At 38.9% G+C, this 9,721-nt stretch overlaps 1 protein-coding gene across 1 annotated transcript in view; it reads left to right on the top strand.

Annotated features, from left to right (window-relative positions):
• Positions 1–6,153: 6,153 nt before the first annotated feature.
• Positions 6,154–9,721, top strand: part of LOC149435689 (transient receptor potential cation channel subfamily M member 2-like) — a gene marked incomplete at its 3' end in the record, with an annotated part of 114,130 nt that continues 110,562 nt past the window's right edge. Inside the window, exon 1 of the mRNA XM_089662479.1 lies at positions 6,154–6,414. The remainder of the gene's footprint in view (positions 6,415–9,721) is intronic.

Genomic DNA, 9,721 nt, shown 5'->3' with positions numbered 1-9,721 from the left:
TATAATACTTAAGAGGGATATGATCTCCATGTATAATACATAAGGGGGGATATGATCACCATGTATAATACATAAGGGGGGTTATGATCACCATGTATAATACATAAGGGGGGATATGGCCTCCATGTATAATACATAAGGGGGATATAATCTCCATGTATAATACATGAGGGGGGATATGATCTCCATGTATATTACATAAGGGGGGATATGATCTTCATGTATAATACATAAGGGGGGATATGATCAACATGTATAATACATAATGGGGGATATGATCTCCATGTATAATACATAAGGGGGATATGATCACCATGTATAATACATAAGGGGGGATATCATCCCCATGTATAATACATAAGCGGGGATATGATGTCTATGTATAATGCATAAGGGGGGATATGATCTCCATGTATAATACATAAGGGGGGATATGATCATCATGTATAATACATAAAGGGGATATGATCACCACGTATAATACATAAGGGGGGATATGATCTCTATGTATAATACATAAGGGGGGATATTATCTCCATGTATAATACATAAGGGGTGATATGATCTCCACGTATAATACACAAGGGGGATATGACCTCAATGCATAATACATAAGGGGGGATATGATCTCCATGTATAATACATAGAGTGGATATGACCTCCATGTATAATACATAAGGGGGATATGATCACTATGTATAATAAATAAGGGGGATATGATCTTCATGTATAAGACATAAGGGGGGATATGATCTCTATAAATAATACATAAGGGGGATATGATTTCCATGTATAATCCATAAGGGGAGATATGATCACCATGTATAATACATAAGGGGGGATGTGATCTTCATGTATAATACATAAGGGGGATACGATCACCATGTATAATACATAAGGGGGGATATGAGCGGCATGTATAATACATAAGGGGGGATTTGATCACCATGTATAATACATAAGGGGGGATATGATTTCCATGTATAATACATAAGGTGGGATATTATTATTATTATTATTATTATACAGTATTTATAAAGCGCCAATAGTTCGCTCAGCGCTGTACATTACAAAGGGAGACAGAACATGTGACAGAACAATACCAATACAATGCAAAACATGAGGGGATCAAGGGCCCTGCTCTTTGGAGCTTACAATCTAGGAGGGAGGGGATGGTGGCACAGGAGGAGATAGCTGTGGGGGATGGAGTGGTAGGAAGAGTGGAGGAGGTCGGCAAGTTAGCAGGGGGTGGGGTAGGCTTCCCTGAAGAGATGGGTTTTCAGGGTGCGCCTAAAGGAGAGGAGAGTAGGTGATAGTCTGATGGGTTGGGGCAGGGAGTTCCAGAGGATGGGTGACACCCTGGAGAAGTCCTGGAGGCGGGCATGGGAGGAGGAGATCAGGGAACTAGAGAGAAAGAGGTCTTGAGAGGAGCGGAGTGTGCGTGCTGGGCGGTACTTGGATATTAGGTCAGAGATGTAGTACGGGGCAGTATGGTGGACAGCTTTGTACGTCAGCGTTAGGATTTTGAATTTGATCCGTTGCGCAATCGGAAGCCAGTGGAGGGATTGGCAGAGGGGGGTGGTGGAGACAGAGCGGTTGGAAAGGTGAATGAGTCTGGCAGCCGTGTTCAGGATGGACTGAAGAGGGGATAGCCAGCGGCGAGGCAGGCCAGTGAGGAGTGAGTTGCAGTAGTCGAGTCGTGATATGATGAGGGAGTGGATGAGCTGTTTAGTGGTTTCTGGGGTTAGGAACGTGCGGATTTTGGCGATGTTGCGGAGGTGGAGTCTGCACGAGGGATATGATCACCATGTATTACACATAAGGGGGAATATGATCTACATGAATAATACATAAGGGGGATATGATCAACATGTATAAATACATAAGGGGGGATATGATCTCCATGTATAATACATAAGGGGGGGATATGATCTCCATGTATAATACATAAGGGGGGATATGATCACCATGCATAATACATAAGGGGGGATATGATCTCCATGTATAATACATAAGGGGGATATGATCACCATGTATAATACATAAGGGGGGATATGATCTCCATGTATAATACATAAGGGGGATATGATCACCATGTATAATACATAAGGGGGGATATGATCTCCATGTATAATACATAAGGGGGATATGATCTCCATGTATAATACATAAGGGGGATATGATCTCCATGTATAATATATAAGGGGGGATATGATCTCCATGTATAACACAAAAGTGGAGATATGATCTCCATGTATAATACATAAGGGGGATATGATCATCATGTATAATACATAAGGGGGGATATGATCTCCATGTATAATATATAAGGGGGGATATGATCTCCATGTATAATACATAAGGGGGATATGATCTCCATGTATAATACATAAGGGGGGATATGATCACCATGTATAATACATAAGGGGGATATGATCTCCATGTATAATACATAAGGGGGATGTGATCTCCATGTATAATACATAAGGGGGGATATGATCTCCATGTATAATACATAAGGGGGATGTGATCTCCATGTATAATACATAAGGGGGGATATGATCTCCATGTATAATACATAAGGGGGATGTGATCTCCATGTATAATACATAACGGGGGATATGATCTCTATGTATAACAGATAAGGGGGGATATGATCTCCATGTATAATACATAAGGGGGGATATGATCACCATGTATGATACATAAGGGGGGATATGATCTCCATGTATAATACATAAGGGGGGATATGATCTCCATGTATAATACATAAGGGGGGATATGATCACCATGTATAATACATAAGGGTGGATATGATCTCCATGTATAATACATAAGGGGGGATATGATCTCCATGTATAATACATAAGGGGGGATATGATCTCCATGTATAATACATAAGGGTGGATATGATCTCCATGTATAATACGTAAGGATGGATATGATCTCCATGTATAATACATAAGGGGGGGATATGATCACCATGTATAATACATAAGGGGGGATATGATCTCCATGTATAATACATAAGGGGGGATATGATTTCCATGTATAATACATAAGGGGGGGATATGATCTCCATGTATAATACATAAGGGGGATATGATCTCCATGTATAATACATAAGGGGGATATGATCTCCATGTATAATACATAAGGGGGGATATGATCACCATGTATAATACATAAGGGGGATATGATCTCCATGTATAATACATAAGGGGGATGTGATCTCCATGTATAATACATAAGGGGGGATATGATCTCCATGTATAATACATAAGGGGGATGTGATCTCCATGTATAATACATAAGGGGGGATATGATCTCCATGTATAATACATAAGGGGTGATATGATCACCATGTATGATACATAAGGGGGGATATGATCTCCATGTATAATACATAAGGGGGGATATGATCTCCATGTATAATACATAAGGGGGGATATGATCTCCATTTATAATATATAAGGTGGGTATGATCACCATGTATAATACATAAGGGTGGTTATGATCTCCATGTATAATACATAAGGGGGATATGATCTCCATGTATAATACATAAGGGGGATATGATCACCATGTATAATACATAAGGGTGGATATGATCTCCATGTATAAAACATAAGGGGGGATATGATCTCCATGTATAATACATAAGGGGGGATATGATCACCATGTATAATACATAAGGGTGGATATGATCTCCATGTATAATACATAAGGATGGATATGATCTCCATGTATAATACATAAGGGGGGGATATGATCACCATGTATAATACATAAGGGGGGATATGATCTCCATGTATAATACATAAGGGGGGATATGATCTCCATGTATAATACATAAGGGGGGGATATGATCTCCATGTATAATACATAAGGGGGATATGATCTCCATGTATAATACATAAGGGGGGATATGATCTCCATGTATAATACATAAGGGGGGATATGATCTCCATGTATAATACATAAGGGGGGATATGATCTCCATGTATAATACATAAGGGGGGGATATGATCACCATGTATAATACATAAGGGGGGGATATGATCACCATGTATAATACATAAGGGGGGATATGATCACCATGTATAATACATAAGGGGGGGATATGATCTCCATGTATAATACATAAGGGGAGATATGATCTCCATGTATAATACATAAGGGGGGATATGATCTCCATGTATAATACATAAGGGGGATATGATCTCCATGTATAATACATAAGAGGGGATATGATCACCATGTATAATACATAAGGGGGGATATGATCACCATGTATAATACATAAGGGGGGGATATGATCACCATGTATAATACATAAGGGGGAGATATGATCTCCATGTGTAATACATAAGGGGGAATATGATCTCCATGTATAATACATAAGGGGGGATATGATCCCCATGTATAATACATAAGGGGGATATGATCTCCATGTATAATACATAAGGGGGGATATGATCTCCATGTATTATACATAAGGGGGATATGATCTCCATGTATAATACGTAAGGGGGGATATGATCTCCATGTATAATACATAAGAGGGGATATGATCACCATGTATAATACATAAGGGGGGATATGATCACCATGTATAATACATAAGGGGGGGATATGATCACCATGTATAATACATAAGGGGGAGATATGATCTCCATGTATAATACATAAGGGGGGATATGATCTCCATGTATAATACATAAGGGGGATATGATCTCCATGTATAATACATAAGGGGGGATATGATCTCCATGTATAATACATAAGGGGTATATGATCTCCATGTATAATACATAAGGGGGGATATGATCTCCATGTATAATACATAAGGGGGATATGATCTCCATGTATAATACATAAGGGGGGATATTATCTCCATGTATAAATACATCAGTGGTTCATATATTGAACTCGGTGTAGAGCTATTCACCCTGAGGTCATCACAGAGGACAAGGGGGCGCTCATTACGTCTGGAGGAAAAGAAATTTAATCTCCAAACACGGAAAGGTTTCTTCACAGTGAGAGCTATGAGAATGTGGAATAGACTCCCTCAAGAGTTGGTTGTGTCCAGCTCAGTGAATTGTTTCATAAGTCCTTGATTCTTTCTTGGATACACAGAATATAACTGGATATAACATTTATAGGTAAAGTTGATCCAGGGAATATCCGATTACCTCTCGGGGGATCAGGAAGGAATTTTTTTCCCTGCAGGTGCAAATTGGATCATGCTTTCCTGTTTTTTTTTGCCTTCCACTAGATCAACTGTGGGTATAGATTCTATGCAATAGTGGTGTTAACCTCCTGTGCTATAAATCTCAGAAAATTTAACCTTCCAAGAGAAGCTGTTAACAATAAATCATATATCTATGAGCTGTATATATAAATTAATAAATCACAGTGTAGCGCTACTCACAAAAATTAATGAATAAATATAAACATCCACAAATACATAGTGACACACTGTAAAATATCCATGAAATAAACCAATAATGCTCACTTGGTGCCACAATATAAATATAACATCAGTGAAAATGATAATCATGCATATGATACTTCATATATTACCACAATGTAATCTGATTTAAAACCCCCAAAAAAGTGATGGTGAATGATAGTAGAAACATATGTTTCTATTACTACAAATACATAAAAACATGCAAAAAACTATTGCATATACATGCAGTAGATACCTAAAATACCACACAACATATACCAATGAGCATATACCTCTTGCAAGGTAAAAACATAAAAATCCCAATCAGTGAGACATAAAATATATAAAATCAGTGTACAATATCTGTAAAAATATCCGTGCAACAACATAAATATATAAATAGGATCAATCTGCAACGTCTGATCTGTGCTCATAAAGTCCAATATGATGTGGATAATATCACTTTATCCAATTAGAGATGTCCCTCGTGCGGATAGTGTGTGATGAGTGCACAGAGTCCCCTTCCCCAGAAATAGCACAGCATTGCAGTCAGGGTGGGGTGAGGCATACAGTCTTGCGGAGTCTCCCCACCCTGACTGCAATGCTGTGCTATTTCTGGGGAAGGGGAAACTGCACTCATGTAATAGGACCCTGCATGCTGACAGATGTGTTTTGTGTTTTAAGTGAGATATTGGCGTTGTATCTTACCCTATCTGCAGAGCAGCCATTAGATCAGATTGCTGACCTTGTAGATGGAGATTTGTGTGTGGTGGGAGCAGATCAGTGGAGTGGCTGCATACTTGAAGGATCTGAGAGTGGGATCTTACAAAACTCTTTGACCCGTATGTTTCTAAGTTTTAGGGTGAGAGGCTTACCTAGCCGGTGGTCGGGTTGTCTTGTGTCAGCAGTTACCCACTGTCACACCCTATCAGCACGAGTGTCATCTCTAATTGGATAAGGTGATATTATCCACATCTTATTGGACTTTATGAGCACAGATCAGATGTTGCAGTTTGATCCTATTTATATATTTGTGTTGTTGCCAGGAGCGGACTGACAACTCATGGGGCCCCCGGGCAATAGGGGATCATGGGGCCCCTGTGTCATTGCCCAAACTCAAAAAAGCCTATGAAAATGGTACCAGGGGCATCTCATGGGGCCCCCTACTTACCCACGGACCTTGGGCACTGCCCGAGTTTCCAAATGGTCAGTCCGCCCCTGGTTGTTGCACAGATTTTTTCACAAATATTGTGCACTGATTTTATGTATTTTATGTCTCACTGATTGGGATTTTTATTTTTTTACCTTGTAAGAGGTATATGTTCCTTGGTATATGTTGTGTGGTATTTTAGGTATCTACTGCATGTATATGTAATAGTTTTTTGCATGTTTTTATGTATTTGTAGTAGTAGAAAATATGTTTCTACTATCATTCACCATCATATTCGTGGGGTTTTTAAATCACATTATATTGTGGTAATTTATGAAGTATCATATGCATGATTATCATTTTCACTGATGTTTATATTTATATTGTGGCACCAAGTGAGCATTATTGGTTTATTTCACTGATTTTGTACAGTGTGTCACTATGTATTTGTGGATGTTTATATTTATTCATTTATTTTTGTGAGTAGTGCTGCATTGTGATTTATTTATTTAACTGTGGGTATAGAATTATAACTTTTTTTTTTTTCTATGGTTGAACTGGATGGACTTTTGTCTTTTTTCATCCCGACTAACTATGTAACTATGTGAAAAAGGAAGCTGTGGATACATGGTTCATAAAAATTCTGTTGTAACAGACTGCATTTATAGAATGTTGGAATGCTGGAGATGTTTATACAATTATTACAGCGCTGAGCATACCCTTTGGCGCTATATAAATACTGTATTATGATTATTATGTTGTACAATGTGCCGAGACCAGATTGAGAACCCAGATCTCAAGCAAACCTTCACATATGCAGTTACTAGGGTTGCCACCTCATCCCTTTAAAACCGAACACATATTAATTATACAGGTGCGGAGGCTAATTTAATTTAATGCAGATACGGCACTAAGTGAGTTTAATTACCAACTTAATCAGCCACAGAACCTGTGTAATTAATATGTGTTCGGGTGAGGTGGCAACCCTAGCAGTGACACAGGTAATGGTTCTTCTCTTTGTTATTCCTATCTATATTTAGAGCCATATTTATATATCTATATCAGTATATCTTCCTATATGAAGAGAAAAAATACCAGGCTTGAACCTGCCACCCAGCTCTGTATATCTGTCATCAGTTCCTGATGGAGACAGTATGATTTTGCCTATAGCCAGCAGAGGAGAATAGTTGGCATTTCCTTGTATAGCCACTGGCCACACTATTTTATTAATAAGTAATAATACAAACATCTAAGTATATTTATACATTGTCACTAAATTCTTTGGTTTAGGACCTGTAAGGCAAGATTTACACTGCTGAATTGTGGTTATGGGCAGCAAAAAGCGTGTTGTCCAATATACTCATTTTGAGCCTCCAACGTACATCTCCAATGAATATTTCCAATGCACATCACCAACAAACCACAATAGTCCTGCGTTTTAGAGCACCATCTCTCTTTAGAACCATCTCGGCCTTGTGGAGTGTCCAGTAAGGGATTTGTTTTGCTGTGCTGGCTCTCCCATTCAATATCATTGGGCTTCCTTAATGTTAGGGTTGGTTGGTTTGACTGGCAGGGGTGTTAGATGGATCTGAAGTCTCGCTAATCATTGAATATGTATTTCATTTTTTTACAAATCTCTTTGCCTGAAATTCTGCTTTAAATTCCACTGTCAGGAACAATTGTACATTTGTAATAACGGGAAGTGTTTCAGCCTTAGCTATTTATTCTGAGTATAATTTTTATCCTGCGGTCAGACAGTGCCACTCCTCCCAATATGAATAAAACCCTCCTGAGGGACCTGAAGGCCACCCACAAAGTTCATCTGACTGGGGTGGGAGACTCGCTGGTTCACTTCCTGGCTATTGTAGATGGAAACTCCCCCCCCAAAAAAAATGAAGTCTTGTCAACCCCTAAGTGGATAGGTGGAGGAAGGGAGTTCTTAGATTTAGATTTTATATTACAAAACGGTAATCCTGGTAGACTATGGAAGATAGGTGTCAAGCACCATTCCAAAACATTGACCTCCTAGATGTCGCTCTCACTCTCCCTTCTATCTCCCACCTATGTATATCTGCAAATACAATGTTCCTGACCACCACACTGGTCAAACACTCCTTAGAGAAACTTGCATGGCAGAAGCAGTGTTTATAGAGCTTTAAAATATCTAAATATCTGAAGGCTCTTTAGTAGTATTCCACAATACATGGATCCTCCAACCATGCTAAGTGTCCTGAGGTAACTGTTCTGCTTTTTTACCTAAATTCACCAAAACAGTGTAGGTTGTCAGTCAATAATACTTTACAGTTAGAACAAACACAAGTATCTTTACCTATTTAAATGAATAGGATATTGCTCGGAGAACACGTATATGCAGATACACAGTAACTATAACAAATATATATATATAAAAACTAAGAACAACATATAATAAAGTAACCTACGTTAGAATATAGCTGTTAAATTCTTTTTTCTGTAAAAGAGTAGATGATAAACATAGTGTTAATAGAAGCGTGGGAAGATGAGATGGTGAGTTGGTGTGATGATGAGTCATTGCAGCAATGGGTTGGCGTGATAATGTCTCAGTCAAATGGTTGTTTGGTGGTGTAACAAGCATGCACACAGTGAAGGACACAGCCTCCATTTTGTTAAGAATCTCCATTTTCTCCCCTTATTCTTTCCCCTTCCCTCTCTGAGAGGCACAGTGACGTATGGCAGTGTGTGTTAAAAGTGTCACAGGCCAGAGCCCAGCAGGGGGGTTATGAGCTGTAGGACCCCCAAGGGAGCTGGGGCCTCACTGTCCAAAGAACCTGTAAAATGTAGCACCTCGTAAAAGCTACAGCAAGCCTTCCTAGGAGTTCAAAGACATTTCAAGGAAGGCGGGACCAGCTAACCCTTTTAAAATCCATTTTTTCCCCTATGTCTCATATCTTGGAATATGAGAGACTTACATAAAAACAAGACATATCACCAGATTGGGCAAGAGGAGACGAACATTTTGGTAGGTCACTCTTTTTGTCTCGAATACATACTAAAGCCGAAACGTTAATCTCGTGAACCGTTCAGTGTATAATTTCCTATTTCATATCGAATCAATCCTCAGATGTGTCTGCATAATA

This window comes from Staurois parvus, unplaced genomic scaffold, assembly GCF_062004578.1.
Source record: "Staurois parvus isolate SC_StPar_1 unplaced genomic scaffold, SC_StPar_1.0 ptg001481l, whole genome shotgun sequence".
NCBI lineage: Eukaryota > Metazoa > Chordata > Amphibia > Anura > Ranidae > Staurois > Staurois parvus.
Note: the sequence above shows the minus strand (reverse complement) of the source record. Positions and strands in the feature narration are given on the sequence as shown.